This window comes from Cervus canadensis, chromosome X (genome assembly GCF_019320065.1).
Source record: "Cervus canadensis isolate Bull #8, Minnesota chromosome X, ASM1932006v1, whole genome shotgun sequence".
In the NCBI taxonomy this organism is placed as follows: domain Eukaryota; kingdom Metazoa; phylum Chordata; class Mammalia; order Artiodactyla; family Cervidae; genus Cervus; species Cervus canadensis.
In genome coordinates this window covers 37,667,341-37,685,967 of record NC_057419.1, presented here as the reverse complement: position 1 = coordinate 37,685,967, position 18,627 = coordinate 37,667,341, and the positions used below count along the sequence as shown (strand labels likewise).

Sequence of the window (18,627 nt, the reverse complement as noted above, 5' to 3'; positions counted from 1 at the left end):
ATGATGTTTCCCATCAACCTTTCATCTATTGATTTAATTCATTGATGATTATTAGCAGAATTAATTATTTTACTAGGAATTTCAAGGTGGTGATTTTCTAATTTTATCTTCTACATTAATTAGTTGGAATTCTTCTGAAAATAAGCTTTCTCTCATCAATTACAGCTATTGAGTTACTTGTACAGAGAGGACAGGAAAGATACTTAATTCTTTATCTTTGACTTGATTGCCAGTTTTTAGAATAAAGGCTTTGTGCCCTCGTTACTTACTTTCAATGATATCCAGTGAGTTGTATGTGTCTGTTCTCACTTTATCATTATGAACCTGTGTTTTTAAAAATATATTCAGTGAGTTTCAATTGATTGCATTCATTATCCTTTTTAACAATCAAATTGTCCCATATCTTGCCAAAATGTTACCTCCTGTATCCCTTCAACACTAGTCATTAGGTTTTCATAGCTTGCTTGATTTTTGGCATAGGGATTACCTTGTATATTTCCTGCCTGAGACCTGCCATTTCTCTAAGGAGCCTTAGTTTATTTATATTTTCTTTTTTAACAATATTTTTATTGAGGTGCAACTTACATACCATAAAATTCACCTATTTAGAGTATACAATTCAATGATTTTTAGTAAATTATTTAGTTGTACAACTATGACCACTATCTGACTCTAGAATATTTCCATCAGACCACAAGATCTTTTGTACCCTTTGTTAGTCTCCTTACTCACTCCTATCCCTAGGCAACCACTAATCTACTTTCTGTCTCTATAGATATGCCTTTTCTAGAAGTTTCATATAAATGGAATTACACACTATACAACCTTTGGCATCTGGCTGGTTTCATTTAACATTGCTTTTTTTTAATTGAGATGTAATTCACATAGCATAAAATACATCATTTTAAAGTATATAACTCAGTGGTTTTTAGTATATTCACAAGGTTGTGCAATCATCACCACCATCTAATTCCACAATATTTTCATCACACCAAAGGAAACTGTACCAGTTAGCAGTCACTTCCCATTTTCGCCATCCCTTAGTCCCTGGCAACCAACAATCTACTTTCTGTCTCTATGAATTTGTCCACTCTGAACATTTTATTGAAGCCGAAGATGGAGAAGCTCAGCAAAAAACGGTCAGCAAAAAACAAGACCAGGAGCTGGCTGTGGCTCAGATCATGAACTCCTTATTGCCAAATTCAGACTTAAATTGAAGAAAGTAGGGAAAACCACTAGACCATTCAGGTATGACCTAAATCAAATCCCTTACGATTATACAGTGGAAGTGACGAATAGATTCAAGGGATTAGATCTGATAGACAGAGTGCCTGACGAACTATGGACAGAGGTTCGTGACATTGTACAGGAGGCAATGATCAAGACCATCTCCAAGAAAAAGAAATGGAAAAGACAAAATGGTTGCCTGAGGAGGCCTTACAAATAGCTGAGAAAAGAGAAGTGACAGGCAAAGGAGAAAAGGAAAGATATACCCATTTGAATGCAGAGTTCCAAAGAATAGCAAAGGAGAGATAAGAAAGACTTCTTCAGTGATCAGTGCAAAGAGATAGAGAAAAACAATAGAATGGGAACGACTAGAGATCTTTTCAAGAAAATTAGAGATACCAAGGGAACATTTCATGCAAAGATGGGCACAATAAAGGACAGAAATGGTACGAACCTAACAGAAGCAGAAGATATTAAGAAAAGGTGGCAAGAATATACAGAAGAACTATACAAAAAACATCTTAATGATCCAAATAACCACAATGGTGTGATCACTCACCTAGAGCCAGACATCCTGAAGTGCGAGGTAAAGTGGGCCTTAGGAAGCATCACTATGAACAAAGCTAGTGGAGGTGATGGAATTCCATTTGAGCTGTTTCAAATCCTAAAAGATGCTGCTGTTAAAGTGCTGCACTCAATATGCCAGCAAATTTAGAAAACTCAGCATTGGCCACAGGACTGGAAAAGGTCAGTTTTCATTCCAATCCCAAAGAAAGGCAATGCCAAAGAATGTTCAAACTATCACACAATTGCACTCATCTCACACGCTACCAAAGTAATGCTCAAAATTCTCTAAGTGAAGCTTCAACAGTACATGAACTGAAACTTCCAGATGTTCGAGCTGGATTTAGAAAAGGCAGAGGAACCAGAGATTAAACTGCCAACATCCGTTAGATCATTGAAAAAGCAAAAGAGTTCCAGAAAAAAACTTCTACTTCTGCTTTATTGACTATGCCAGAGCCTTCAAGTGTGTGGATCACAACAAACTGTGGAAAATTCTTAAAGAGATGGGAATACCAGACCACCTTACCTGCTTCCTGAGAAACCTGTATACAGATCAAGAAGCAACAGTTAGAACCAGACATGGAACAATGAACTGGTTTCAAATTGGGAAAGGAGTATGTCAAGGCTGTATATTGTCACCCTGCTTATTTAACTTATGCAGAGTTCAGTTCAGTTCAGTTCAGTCGCTCAGTCGTGTCCAGTTCTTTGCAACCACATGAATCGCAGCATGCCAGGCCTCCCAGTCCATCACCAACTTCCAGAGTTTACCCAAACTCATGCCCATAGAGTCGGTGATGCCATCCAGCATCTCATCCTCTGTCATCCCCTTCTCCTCCTGCCCCCAATCCCTCCCAGCATCAGGATCTTTTCCAATGAGTCAACTTTTCGCATGAGGTGGCCAAAGTATTGGAGTTTCAGCTTCAGCATCAGCCCTTCCAATGAACACCCAGGACTGATCTCCTTTGGGATGGACTGGTTGGATCTCCTTGCAGTCCAAGGGACTCTCAAGAGTCTTCTCCAACACCACTGTTCAAAAGCATCAATTTTTCAGCACTCAGCTTTCTTCACAGTCCAACTCTCACATCCATACATGGAAAAACCATAGCCTTGACCAGACGGACCTTTGTTGGCAAAGTAATGTCTCTGCTTTTTAATATGCTATCTAGGTTGGTCATAACTTTCCTTCCAAGGAGTAAGCGTCTTTTAATTTCATGGCTGCAGTCACCATCTGCAGTGATTTTGGAGCCCCCCAAAATAAAGTCTGACACTGTTTCCACTGTCTCCCATCTATTTCCCATGAGGTGATGGGATCAGATGCCATGATCTTAGTTTTCTGAATGTTGAGCTTTAAGCCAACTTTTTCACTCTCCTCTTTCACTTTCATCAAGAGGCTTTTTAGTTCCTCTTCACTTTCTGCCATAAGGGTGGTGTCATCTGCATATCTGTGGTTATTGATATTTCTCCCAGCAATCTTGATTCCAGCTTGTGCTTCTTGCAGCCCAGTGTTTTTCATGATGTACTCTGCATAGAAGTTAAATAAGCAGGGTGACAATATACAGCCTTGACGTACTCCTTTTCCTATTTGGAACCAGTCTGTTGTTCCATGTCCAGTTCTAGTTGTTGCTTCCTGACCTGCATAGAGGTTTCTCAAGAGGCAGGTCAAGTGGTCTGGTATGCCCATCTCTTTCAGAATTTGCGAAATGCCAGGCTGGATGAAGCACAAGCTGTAATCATGATTGCTGGGAGAAATATCAATAACCTCAGATATATAGATGACACCACCCTTAGCACAGAAAGCAAAGAGGAACTAAAGAGCTTCTTGATGAAGGTGAAAGAGGAGAATAAAAAAGCTGGCTTAAAACTCAACATTCAAAAAACTAAGATCATGGTATCCAGTCCCATCACTTCATGGCAAATAGATGGGGAAACAGTGGAAACAGTGGCAGACTTTATTTTCTTGGGCTCCAAAATCACTGCAGATGGTGACTGCATGAAATTGAAGCAATATATAGCAAAAAAATAAAGCAAAACCATGAAATTTAAAGATGCTTGCTCCATGGAAGAAAAGCTATGACAAACCTAGACAACATATTAAAAAGCAGACATTACTATGCCAACAAAGGTCCATCTAATCTAAGCTATGGTTTTTCCAGTAGTCATGTATGGGTGTGAGAGTTGAACTATAAAGAAAGCTGAGCGCCAAAGAATTGATGCTTTTGAACTGTGGTGTTGGAGAAGACTCTTGCGAGTCCCTTGGACTGCAAGGAGATCAAACCAATCCATCCTAAAGGAAATCAGTCCTGAATATTCATTGGAAGGACTGATGCTGAAGCTGAAACTCCAATACTTTGGCCACCTGATGTGAAGAACTGACTCACTGGAAAAGATCCTGATCCTGGAAAGATTGAAGGCAGGAAGAGAAGGGGACGACAGAGGATGCGATAGTGGGATGGCATCTTCGACTCAATGGACATGAGTTTGAGCAAGCTCCGGGAGCTGATGATGGACAGGGAAGCCTGGCGTGCTGCAGTCCATGGGGTTGCAAAGAGTTGGACATGACTGAACTGAACTGAACTGAGCATTTTATATAAATGGAATCATTCAATATGTCTCCTTTTGGTCTGACTTTTCTACTTAGCATAGTGTTTTCAAGGTTCATCCATGTTATGTGACAAAACTTCCTTTATTCCTTTTTATGTCCAAATAGTATTCCATTGTATGAATATACCATATTTTGTTTATCCATTTTTCAATTGATGGATATTTTGGGTTGTTTGAGACATATGGTAGGTTACTCTAAGTTTAACCTTTTGAGGAACTGGCAACACTTTTTTTTTTTTACCACTTTGCTTTTTTTAATTGAAGGATAATTTCTTTACACAATTGTGTGGTTTTTTGTCAAACATCAACAAGAATCAGCCATAGATACACCCATGTCCCCTCCCTCCCTCCCATCACCTTCCCCATCCCACCCATCTAGATTGTCACAGAGCCCCTATTTGAGTTCCCTGACTCATACAGCAAATTCCCATTGGCTATCTATTTTACATATGGCATTGTAAGTTTCCATGTTACTCTCTCCATACATCTCACCCTCTTCCTCCTCCCCTTCCTCCATGTCCATAGGTCTGTTCTTTAGGTCTGTTTCACCACTGCTGCCCTGAAAATAAGTTCATCAGTACCATCTTCCTAGATTCCATTTATATGTGTCAGAATACAATATTTATATTTCTCTTTCTGACTTACTTCAATCTCTATAATAGGCTCTAGTTTCGTTCACCTCATTAGAACTACTTAAATGTGTTCCTTTTTATGGCTTTTATTCCATTGTATATATGTACCACAGCTTCTTTATCCATTCATCTGTCAATGGACATCTAGGTTGCTTCCATGTTCTAGCTATTGTAAATAGTGGTACACTGTTTTCCAAAGCAGTTACACAATTTTACATTCCCAGCAACAGTGTATGAGAGTTCCAGCTTTTTCCACATCCTTGCCAAAGCTTGTTTATTGTCCATCTTTTTGACCATAGCCATTCTATTGATTTTCCACTATATTTATCCTGCCAATCCCTACTCACAAATCAACCCAACGATTTCCTTTTTCTATTCCTGTTAACAAATTACAAAGTACTATTAAGGAAAATCCTATACTCCTGACCACTAGTTTCTCCTCCACCCAACTGATCTTCTATTGCTATCAGAGTGATCTTTTACTTTTTGCAGGGGAGGGGGCTGCACTGAGTCTTCTTTGCACCACACAGACTCTCTGGTTGTGGTGTAGCCACTTTGGAAAACAGTTGGTGTAGTCACTTTGGAAAACAGCTGGCAGTTCCTCAGAAGGTTAATTTCAGGTTCTGATTCCTACCCATTCTGTCTCTGAGGTTGCTGTGGTGGCTTGCCTGAATCAATTCTGTGAATTCTGTCTCTTCAATGTGTAGCCTAGTCATGTTTCTACTCTTTTTATTTGTAAGCTTGGCTTCCTTAGTGTCATACGGGTCAGGATAGCTTAGCATTCAGCCAATTGTTTTATTAGAGATGGTCTCTAAATACCTTGGGCCAGTATTGTCTTCTACTCTTTGTCAATGGAATTGTGTGTAGGTTTGGAAATATAATCGAAGTTCAGGAGAGTTTAAAAATCTTCCTTGATTTTTACTTTCTGCTAGGCCTCCTTGTGTCTCCTCTGTACCTTTGTAAGGCTTCATATTCAGGCAGGGAAATGTAGTTAAGTAGGATCCTCTCTAGTACCTTGAGCTTGAGTGCAACCTTGTACATACGCATAGCATTGTAGACCCATGGGGTTATGAGTGAGCTTATTAAACCCTACCAGGGTTGTCTTTCTTTCTGCATCTCTCTGCTAAACTTTCAGCAGGCCTGCTGTTCTGTTGCTTGCCCCAACCAATGCTGTAATTTCAGGTAACTGTGATGATCATTTTCTCTGATCTAAGGAGTTTGCTGTTATCTTCAACACCCCTGGGCATAGAAATTTTTTTGTGTGTGCTCATTCCCATACAAGTAATTCCCCTCCAGCAGCCAAGTTGTTGGTTTTTATGGCTTCACTTGCCCTAACCTTATAATATCAGCTCCAGTAGAGCTGGGGTGGGAGGTGGGAATGTGAATAAGCCTCAGGCTAAAACACCATAGATTCCCACTGTTCTTAGCCAACATTTAATAGACTTTCTTAAATACTTTTAAATTTATTTTTAAATTTTGGTCTATTTCCAGAATCTTGAAATGGTTGTTTTTGACAAATCTGTACAGTTATATCATTGTTTTCATGGGGAGAAAATTAGCTGAGCCCCTCATTCTGCCATTCATGAAGTCTTGCTTAATCTATGTTTTAAAAGATCATTCTGGCACTTCCCTGGCGGTCCAGTGGTTAAGAATCTACCTTCCAAAAAAGAAAAAAAGAATCTACCTTCCAATGCGGAGGACATGAGTTTGATCCCTGATCAGGGAACTAAGATCCCACATACTGAGGGCAACTAAGCCCACGCACCGCAACGAGAGAGTCTGTGTGGTGCAAAGAAGATTCAGTGCAGCCCCCTCCCCTGCAAAAAGTAAAAGATCACTCTGATAGCAATAGAAGATCAATTGGGTGGAGGAGAAACTAGTGGTCAGGAGTATAGGATTTTCCTTAATAGTACTTTGTAATTTGTTAACAGGAATAGAAAAAAGAAATTGTTGGGTTGATTTGTGAGTAGGGATTGGCAGGATAAATATAGTGGAAAATCAAGGGGATAGGAGAATTGAGAGTGCTGGTTACTGTCACTGAAGTCCCACTGTCCATGGAATCTTTCCTAGGTAGAGAAGGAAGTGAAGTCCAAAGGGACATTGAGGCCTTTGAGAAGAGTTAAGAGGGTTGATGAATCAAAGGCCTTTGGAAAGTTGAAGGGTAAATTCAAAGACTGTAAATTGTAGGACAGGCAGAAAAACAGGTAGTTCTGAGTGCAGACTCTGGTTTTGGAGGTAGAGCCATTCCAGGTGTCACTACAGAAATGGATGACTGAGCTGAAGAAATTAAAATAGGATATGTCATGGAGCTGTGAAATTTGGATGTTAGATCATCAAGGGGAATAGTGAAGGCTTTCAGAATGAAAAGGGGAAAGAAAACAGTTGGTACCAAAGTCCTCAGTGAATGTCAGGGGGAGATCTGAAAGTTGACATTTAACTTTAACAGGATGGAAAAAAAAAAAAAAACTTTAACAGGATGATAAAATTAAGCAGTATAAACTCTGAAGAAAGAAGGGCTGTTGAGTAAAATAATACTTCGGGGATCCAGTGAATAAGACATGAGATGATGCTAACTTGGTCTTGATTTATGGGAAGGGATGAATAAAGGAAAATGAATAGCTTCCAATTAAGAACTGCAAGGGAAACAAAATTGGGACACCCAGAGTTAAGGAGAGGAGATAGAGACTCCTTGAATGGATGAGCAAGACCAAAAGCAAGAAGGTTTTAGGAAATGGTGGATAGTTCTTTTTTTTTTTTTTTTTTTCGCTTAAGATAGGTGTGATTCAGAATACGCGTGTGTGCAGAATATGCTCAGTCGCTTCAGTTGTTTCCAACTCTTTGTGACCCTATGGACTGTAGCCCATCAGCCTTCTCTGTTCCATGGGATTCTCCAGGCAAGAAAACTGGAGTGGGCTGCCATGCCCTCCTCCAGGGGACCTTCCCAACCCAGGGATTGAACCATGTCTACTGTGTTTCCTGCATTGCAGGTGGATTCTTTACCACTGAGCCACCAGAGAAGCCAGTAATTTGGAGTATATTAGAAGATAATATTGTTTGAATTCAAACAATTCAAACTAGTTTGAATCTAGACTATAAATAGGGTTATTGCTAAAAATATTATAGTTAGATGATATACTAAGGAAACTTTTTGAAATTATTGTGTTTAGATCTTAGGGAAATTTTGGAACTGATATTGGTAGCTGGGAAGCAATTTGACAACTTTAGAATACTTTGTGACAAATGGGATATTGGTGTATGTTTGATAAGTTATTAATGCCACCACTGGAATTGGAGGTGACTATAAATCATAATTCTGATAGGAGTATATCTAGGAGACTGATGAGTTTTGGCCTTTTGTAATTAGAAAATTGGAGCTTTAAAATGTATTGACTTTTTGGAATAATCTTCTATTTTCCAGAACCATCTGTAATTCACTATATATAGAAGACTGTGTAGAATCTGCTTTAGTATGGGAGTTTTGATCTCAGTTGTCCTGACTGATTCTATTTGATATGATTGTGTCTATGTATAAGAAACATAGGCATGTAGGAGAAGAGAAAATGTAAAGCAAAAATGAGACTGAATTGTAGATGTAGAGCTCCAGCTATGAAAACTTTAAGAAGATTAACTGCTGTGATGGTAATCTGGCACATTTTCAATTCTAGCTATCATTTGTTATGAACTGAAAGAACATTGAAATAATTGGATACTGAGGTGCATAATTGCTGGCAATGGGATGGAGGAGGGGTGTTGGTTAGCTAGCAAGAAGACTTATAGCTATTTTTATGTTAATACTATATAGTTGGCATTGGTTGATAACAGCAGGAAAATTATTTATGATTATGCTGAGGACTTGTTATATTGATTCTACATTGTAATAATATGAAAGAGTTTAATGATTACTCTTATAAGATGTAATATTTCTTCCTTTCTTTTTTTTTATGTCATTCCAGCAGCCATCAGAAAAGAGACCACAAGAAAGTAATTGCCTGTACAGTCCTCTTCATCGTTTGTAACCTAGGATATTGAACTCTTGGGCTGTCAGAATTCCAGTTCATGAGGCAATCTATGTCATTCTGGTCTAGCCAGGTGAGTAGTCCCTATGGACTAATTTCTTTTCTCGGAAAAGAACAAGAAAGAAAAAAACCAAAGTAGGGGAGTATGAAAAAAATCTAGATATGAATCTTAGGCCCTAGAGGAGAAGTTAAGGCTTGGGCCATAAGCAGCAAAACAGGTGAAGATGACCCTGGGGGTTATAGACAAGTTCACTAGAGTGGAATTCATGAAAAAAATACTGGGAGAATTACGTCTGTTTTGAGACCTGGCTTGACTTCAAGCATGAAGAAACTTAGGTTGAACTGCAATAAAAATACCTATGAAGGCAAGGTTAAATAGGAAAGCAGTATGCTTTGAAGTTAAAATGGATAGAAGCTTAATTTTAATGAAGTACCTTTTTCTTTCTTTTTTAGAAAACTAGCAATATTTTATTTTTTGTTTTTTAATTTTTATTTTATATTGAAAAAAATTTTTTTATTTTAAATTGGACTATATAGTTGGCTTACAATGTCGTGTTAGTTTCAGGTATACAGTAAGGTGATTCAGTTATGAAGTATCTTTTTCTAAAGAAATATTAACTCTATAGAGATGATAATAACATTTTAAAGATTTCTTTAATATTTAGGAGAATGAATCCCAGCTCTTTAACTTACTAGTTGTGTGATCATGGGAAAATTAGTTACCTTCTCAAACTTCAGTTTCTTTACCTATCAAATAGATTAGGTATACTTATATGGTTATTGTACAAATTAAATTAAAAAATATATAAAGTGTATAACATGATGCCTAGCACACTATTATCAGGCTTTGGAAGGAAGAGTAAATGAGATGGGAGTGCAGTAATGTGATGAATGATTCTTCACAGGTAGGCATGCAATTAGTTATTTCTTGTCAGGACAGTTTGCAGCAAGAAATTTCAAGGTCAGAACATCTTGGAGATCAGGGCTACAATGGGTGCTAATCAGGACAGTTTGAAGGAGGGTAGCTTCCTTTGTTTCTTGAGTTTGTAGCAAATTAAGTCTTCTACACTTCCCTTCCAGAACAGTGCATTTAACATTACCTTTTTAGCTAGATTTATCTTTAGTGTTTTTAATATTTTTGTTTGTTTGATGTGGATCTTGAATTCTGGGTAAGATGGCAAAACCATCAACAGATCAAGTAGACAGACCATGCTAGTTAAAAACAGAGAAGATGTTAAGTGATACGAGTATAAAAGGTACAGATTTCTCCATAGTTAGTGTAGATCACCTTTTGGATTTACTTCATTAGGTCACTTGTCTGGGTAGAGTGAAACAGAATGCCTGGAGTTGAAGTGCCACAGGGAGTCCAAAACAGAGGTCCTAATGAGGTTCTCTGATCAGCCTATTCAAGTTAAGGAGGAGGAAGTAGGCTTCTCAGTCTAAATAGCAAAGGAGGACATGGACTGTACTTTTTATGGACCTAATTTTGCTAGGCCTAAAAAACAGCCATGGAAGAGAAAGTATAAAGGTATAGTATTTTTTGTTTTATTGTTATTTCACATTCTATTTGAAGAGTCTCTGATTTAAACAATTTTAATAGATTTTATTTTTAGAGCAGTTTTATGTTCACATCAAAATTAAACTGAAAGTTCCTATATACCCCCTGAACCCACACAAGCACAGCCTCCCCCACAATCAACATTCTGCACCAGAGTGGTGCATTTCTTAAAATTAATAAACCTATAATGACACATCATTATCACCCAAAGTCCATAGTTCATACTTGGTACTGTACATTCAGTGGATTTTGACAATTGTATGATGACATATAGCCACTTATAGTATCAGATATACAGTATCTGTATAGTATCATACAGAATAGTTTCACCACCTTGAAAATCTTCTGTGTTCTTCTTATTTATCCCTCTCTCCTCCCTAACTCCTGGTAACCACTGGCCTTTTTACTGTTTTTGTAGTTTCAATCTCATTTTATTTTTTTTTAATTTTTTTAATCTATTTTTTATTTATTGGTTTGGCTGCATTGGGTCTTAAGTGCAGCATGTGCACGAGAGCTCAGTAGCTCCAAGGTATGTGGGATCTTACTTCCCCGCCCAGGGATCAAACTTGCAACCCCTGAATTGTAAGGCAGATTCTTAATCACTGGACCACCAGGGAAATCCCATGATCTGATTTTAAAAAATAGCTTTACTGAGGTATAGTTCACACACCACACAACTCACCCATTTAAAGTGTACAATCCAATGTATAATTTAGTATATTGACCTTTTTAGAGGACCAGCTTTTAGTTTCATTGATTTTTTTCTATTGATTTCTATTTTCAGGTTCATTGATTTCTGCTCTAATTCTTATTAATGTCTTTTATTCTACTTACTTAGAATTTAATTTGCTCTTCTTTTTCTAGCTTCCTAAGGTGGAAACTGAGATTTTAGATCTTTCTTCTTTCATGCATTCAATGCTATGACTTCTCTCTAAGCACTCTTTTTGTGGTATCCCACATATTTTGATAAGTTATATTTTCATTTTCATCTAGTCAAAATGTTTTAAAATTTCTCTTGAGATTTCTCCGTGACATGTGTTATTTAGAAGTGTGTTGTTTAATCTCCATATATTTTGGAATTTTTCTAGTCATCTTTCTGTTATGATTTCTGGTTTAATTCCACTGTGGCCTGACAGTGAAAATTGTTTGATTTTTATTCTTTTAAATTCTGTTCTTCAAATTGTTAATGTGTGCTTTATGGCCTAGACTGTGATCTATCCTGGACATGTTCCATGTGAGCTTGAGAAAAAATGTGTGTCCTACTATTATTGAATGAAGTAGTCTATAGATGTTAATTATATCCAGTTGATTGATGGTGTTGTTAAGTTCAGCTAGATCCTCACTGTCTGCTAGAACTGTTCATTTCTGACAATTCTATTTTATGGAGGCATGTTGAAGTATCTAAACAAGATATTGGATTTATCTATTTCTCTTTGCAATGCTATTAGTTTTTGTCTCACATAAGTTAATGCTCTGTTGTTAGGTTGTATATACATTAAGGACTGTTATGTCTTCCCGGAGAATTAGCCCTTCTATCATTATGTAATGCTCTTCTTTATCCCTGATAACTTTTCTTGCTTAAATTTCACTCTGTGTGAAATATAGCTACTCCTCTTTTTTGTTAGTATTAGCATGGTATATTTTATCTCATCCATTTACTTTTTAATAAAAAAATTTTATTTATTTGGCTGCATCAGGTCTTAGTTGTAGCACATGGCATGCAGGCTTAGTTGCTTTGCAGCTTGTGGGATCTCAGCTCCCCAACCCATGCCCCTAGCATTACAAGGCAGATTCATAACCACTGGACCACCAGGGAATTCCCCATCCATTTACTTTTAATCTATATGTGTCTTTATATTTAAAATGGGCTTCTTATAGACAACATATACCTGGGTCTTATTTTTTTAATTCATTTTTATAATCTCTGTCTTTTCAATGGTACATTTTGACCATTAACATTCAAAGTGATAATATTTATCATATTCATTAGTGTTTTCTATTTGCTGCCCTTGTTCTTTGTTCCTGTTTTTATCTCTTTTTTTGTATCTTCTGTGATTTTAACTGAACATTTTATATAGTTCCATTTTGTTTCCTTTCTTAGAACAGCAACTATACTTTTTTTCCCTTTTTAGTGGATGCCCTAGAGTTTTCAATATACATTTGTAGCTAATCCAAGTCCACTTTTCAAATAACACTACAGTTGACCTTTGAACAACATGCACTGCTGCTGCTAAGTCACTTCAGCCGTGTCCGACTCTGTGCGACCCTGTAGACGGCAGCCCATCAGGCTCCCCCATCCCTGGGACTCTCCAGGCAAGAACACTGGAGTGGGTTGCCATTTCCTTCTCCAATGCATGAAAGTGAAAAGTGAAAGTGAAGTCGCTCAGTCATGTCCGACTCTTAGCGACCCCATGGACCACAGCCTACCAGGCTCCTCTGTCCATGGGATTTTCCAGGCAAGAGGACTGGAGTGGGGTGCCATTGCCTTCTCCATGCCCAGGTCCACTTATATGCAGATTTTTTTTTCCAATATATATAGTTAGCCCTCTGTATTCACAGGTTTTACATCTGTGGGTTCAACCAACTGCATGTTGAAATTTCCATTTGTGGTTGATTGAATCCACAGTTGTGAAACCTACAGATATGGAGGGGCAACTGTACTATGCCATTTTCTATAAGGGACTTGAGCATCCATGGACTAAGGACTCCTGGAAACAATCCCCTGTGGATACCTAGGGACAACTGTATACTGTTTCACAGGTAGCACAAGTGCCTTATAATGACAAAATAATCCTAATTTCCTCTTGTTCTTTCTTATCATTGCTATCACTCATTTCACTTCATTATAAACACACATACACACATATACATAATTGAATGCACTGTTGCTATTTGAGCAAACTGACATCTATTAAAATAGATCAATTTAGAATAAGAAAAATTTCTTCTTTTTTAAATTTCTTCTCCTGGTATTCCCATTTTGCATATATTACACTATTATTTTTGTTGACCCACAGTTCTTAGATATTCTTTTCCTTTTTTAGAAAAGTCCTTTACATTTTGCTTTTTATTTCTGGAGGATTCTATTGATATTCTCAAGCTCAGTGAGTCTTTCCTCAGCCATGTCCAGTCTACTAATGAGCCTGTCATAGGCATTCTCCATTTCTGTTACAGTGATTTTGATCTGTAGAAAATCTTTTCGATTCTTAGAATTTTCATCTCTCTGTTTAAATTACTCATCTGTTCTTGCATGTTATCTGCTTTTTCCATTAGAGCCCCTAGCATATTTATCATAGTTGCTTTAAATTCATGGCCTGATTCTAGCATCTGGTATGTCTGGATCTGGTTCTGATGTTTGCTCTGTCACTTAAAACTGTATTTTGCCTTTTGGCATGCCTTGTTGTTTTTCACTGGAAACCAGACATGGTGTATGAGGTAAAAGGAACTTTGGTAAATAGGACTGTTGTAATATACTGGTAAAGTATGGTGGGAGGAGAAGTGTTTTATAAATCCTCTGATTAAGCCTTAATCTTTCAGTGACCCTGTGTCCCTGGGCTGTGAAATTTATGTGTCTCTCAGGTTTTTATTCTCCCCACTTAGGTGGTACAGAGTGTTTAGAGGGGGGCAAGAGTTGACTATTTCCCTTCCTCTAGGTTGAGCAGGCTCTAATAAGACCCCAATAGATTAGGCTCTTGTAAAACAGTTTCTCTTACGGGTAGAACAGAATGGCCTAGCGTATTTCAGAAAGATTACTTTCTCCTCCTCCTACTGGAATCCCGAGAGTGCGGTATCTCCATGACTGGGTCTTCCTGGATTTTTTTTTTTAATCTCTCAGGCTTGTCCACTCTGATACTCTAGCATTTCATCAATAGTTCAGAATTTTCTACCCCAATACTGGTTCCCATGGAAGTTTCTGCTAGTGGGTTTCTGTTCTGGCAAGTTGTAATTCTCTGAATCTGCCTGCTTGTTCCCCAACTTGGGGGGCAGTGTTTGCCTTGTTACCTCACTGACAGATCTAGAAGAGTTGTTAATTTTTTAGTTCATTCAGCTCTTTACTTATTAGGATGGAGTGATGACTTCTTCTTATGTGCCAGACTAGAAATTGGAAGTCTCCTTTGTCAATTTTTAATAGGATTATTCATTTTAGTATTAAGTTACAAGAATTTACGTATTTATGTATGTTTAGTCCCTTAACATATATATGATTTGAAAATATTTTTTTTCCATTGTGTGTGTTGTCTTTTCACTTTCTTTCTTTTTCTTTTTTCATTACTCCCTGGAAGTCTAGTGCCTTCTTTCCTCATTGTCCTGGAGAAGCTCAAAATTTTCCATTATTTTTCTCCTCAGATATTTAAGCCACTGTCTATACCAATACCTTTTTATAAGCTGCCATCTCTAAAACAAGATCTGATGGCAGGCACTGGGGGATTTTTGTCTTTCATGTGTTTGTCAACTTCTTAAGTTCTGTCATGGAACAGTTAGTAAGAAGGTCCTTGGCTATGGAGCCTACATTCTGGACACATTCATGTGGCCACTGATTTAGAATGGAGAAGGTCTAATACCTTTCATTTTTTGATGTTTTACAGCAGAGAGAATAAAACACAAATTATTGTCTAAGTAAATCATTGTCTGAATTCTCCCCAAGTAAATTTTTGTGCTTTAAAATATTTTTTCTGCTGAATTGTGTCTTTATAAGTATCCTGTGCATCTCAGGTACCTATGCATGCTTTCTCTAAGCAGTTATATGTTTTATATTGTCTCTGAACATTTTAAATTTGGGTATGTGAGATTACCTTCAAAAATAAAGTTAGATAGGTTGATTAAATTTGAAGAGATCTTCATAATCCTGAATGTCTTGTACTTTAAACCTGTAAGAAAATTAATTTTAGATGCAGTTAATAGCTATGACATTTTTATTTTCCTTGTCCAAGTTCTTCAGCCCCTGCTTATATTTGGGGATCTCATTTCTTATTCTCCTGGGATCTGACATGGACTGTCTTGCCATGGGTCCTTTTATTGATGGAGTCTTTTCACTTTTTTGATATATCCTTTGAAATACCAAAGTTTAAAATTTTGGTTAGTCAAGTATATCTATTTTTTCTTTAATTACTCATATCTTTGGTGTCATACATAAGAATCCATTGCCTAATTCAACATAATGAATATTTACATTTATGTTACATTTAGGCCTTTGATCCATTTGAGTTAATTTTGTATATGATGTGAGATAAGTGTCCAACTTCAGCTTTTGAATATGGCTATCCAGTGTTCCCAGCACCATTTGTTGAAAACACAACTTTCCCCATTGAATGTCCTTGGCACCCTTTTCAAAAATCAATTGACCACAGATACATGGGTTTATTTCTGTACTCTTAATTCTATTCCATTGATCTGTATGTCTATCCTTGACTTCTCCAATGGCTCATTGGTAAAAGAATCTGCCTACAATGCAGGGGACACAGGAAACGTGGGTTCGATCCCTGGGTCGGGAAGATCTCCTAAAGGAGGAAATGGCAACCCACTCTAGTATTCTTGCCAGGAAAATCCCATGGACAGAGGAGTCTGATGGGCTACAGTCCATAAGGTCGCAAGAAGTTGGACATGACTGAGTAACTGAAGACACATACACATGTGTCTATTCTAATTCCAGAACCACACTGTCTTGATTATTGTAGCTGTGTTTAATAAGTTTTGAAATTTGGAAATGTGATCACTCTAGCCTTGTTTTTATTTTTCAAGATTGTTTGGCCATTCTGTGTCTCTTGAATTTCCTTATGAATTTTAGGTTCAGCTTATAAATGTCTGTAAAGGAGAAAGCTGGAAATTTGATGGAGATTACTTTGAATCCATACATCAATTTGGAGAGTATTGACATTTTAACAATATTAGACATAGACATAACAATATTAGACATTATGTCTAATACTGTTAAAATGTCATCCATGAAGTGGTATGTCTTTCTACTTATTTAGTTTTTTTTAATGAGGTCTTTTCCATTTTAATTATTTATTTAGCTGTGCCATTCAGGATCTTAGTTCCCTGACCAGGGATTGAACCTGCCCTGTGCAGTGGAAGTGTGGAGACTTAAAACACTGGACTGACAGGGAAGTTCCTATTTAGTTATTCAAGTTATTTTAACAATATTTTATAGTTTTCAGCATATACATTTTGTACTTCTTTTGATATGTTTATTCACAATTCTTTTTAATGCTATTATAAATGATATTGCTTCTTTTTTATATTTATTATTATTTTTTAATTGGAGGGTAATTGCTTTACAGTGTTTCATTAATTTCTGCTGTACAACACTGCATATCAGTCATCAGTTCAGTTCAGTCACTCAGTCATGTCCGACTCTTTGCAACCCCATGAACCGCAGCATACCAGGCCTCCCTGTCCATCACCAACTGCTGGAGTCTATCCAAATCCATGTCCATTGAGTTGGTGATGCCATCCAACCATCTCATCCTCTGTCGTCCCCTTCTCCTCCTTCCCCCAATGTTTCCCAGCATCAGGGTCTTTTCAAATGAGTCAGCTCTTCGCATCAGGTGGCCAAAGTATTAGAATTTCAGCTTCAACATCAGTCCTTCCAATGAACACCCAGGACTGATTTCCTTTAGGATGGACTGGTTGGATCTCCTTGAATTCCAAGGGACTCTCAAGAGTCTTCTCCAACACCACAGTTCAAAAGCATCAATTCTTTGGTGCTCAGCTTTCTTTATAGTCCAACTCTCACATCCACACATGACTACTGGAAAAACCATAGCCTTGACCTGACGGACCTTTGCTGACAAAGTTACGTCTCTGCTTTTTAATATGCTGTCTAGGTTGGTCATAACTTTCCTTCCAAGGAGTAAGCGTCTCTTAATTTCATGGCTGCAATCACCATCTGCAGTGATTTTGGAGCCCAGAAAAATAAAGTCAGCCACTGCTTCCACTGTTTCCCCATCTATTTGCCATGAAGTGATGGGACCGGATGCCATGATCTTAGTTTTCTGAATGTTGAGCTTTAAGCCAACTTTTTCACTCTCCTCTTTCACTTTCATCAACTGTATGTATATCCCCTCTCTCTTGAGCTTCCCTCCCACCACCCCATCCCACCCTTCTAGGTTGTCACAGAATGCCTGGCTGGGTTTCCTGTGTTATGCAGCAGCTTTCCACTAGCTATCTATTTTACACATGGTAGTGTATATGTCAGTGCTAACTTTCTCAATTCGTCCCACCCTCTCCTTCCCCCACTGTGTCCATGATTCTGTTCTCTATGTGTCTGCATCTCTATACCTGCCTTGCAAATAAGTTCATCAGTACCATTTTTCTAGATTCCATATATATGAGTTAACATTTGATATTAGTTTTTCTCCTTCTGACTTACTTCACTCTGTGTAACAAACTCAAGTTTCATCTATGTCAGTTCAACTGATTCACATTTGTTCTTTTCTTTGGCTGACTAATATCCCACTGTATATATGTGCCACAACTTCTATATCCATTCCTCTGTCAATGGACATCTAGGTTGCTTCCATGTCCTGGCTATTTTAAATAACGCTGCAGTGAATATTGGGGTACATGTGTCTTTTTGAATTATGGTTTTCTCAGGGTATATGCCCAGTTTGGGGATTGCTGGGTCATATGATAGTTTTATTCCTAATTTTTTAAGGAATCTCCATACTGTTCTCCATAGTGGCTGTATCAATTTACATTCCCATCAACAGTGCAAGAGAGTTCTCTTTTCTTCACATCCTCTCCAGCATTTATTGTTTGTAGACTTTTTGATGATGGCCATTCTGACCAGTGTGAGATGATATCTCATTGTAGTTTTGATTTACAGTTCTCTAATAGTGAGCGATGTTGAACATCATTTTTTCTGCAAGCACATAGAAATATCATCAAGTTTTATATATTTATCTTGTATTTTGCAATTCTGCTGAATTCATTTATTCTAATTATTTTCTAGTGTTTTTCTTAGAATTTTCTATATATAAGACTAAGTCATCTACAAATAGAGTTAAACTTTTTTTCTAGTCTGGAT

General features: G+C 37.5%; 1 protein-coding gene across 2 annotated transcripts in view; it reads left to right on the top strand.

Annotated features, from left to right (window-relative positions):
* The window catches only part of SNX12 (sorting nexin 12), an 84,925-nt gene that overhangs the window by 58,508 nt on the left and 7,790 nt on the right, over positions 1-18,627 (top strand). The window contains exon 5 of one of the 2 annotated variants that reach the window (XR_006267440.1): positions 8,978-9,113. The gene's annotated coding sequence lies outside the window, so the exon portion shown is untranslated. The remainder of the gene's footprint in view (positions 1-8,977; positions 9,114-18,627) is intronic. The other variant, XR_006267441.1, reaches the window with a different exon arrangement.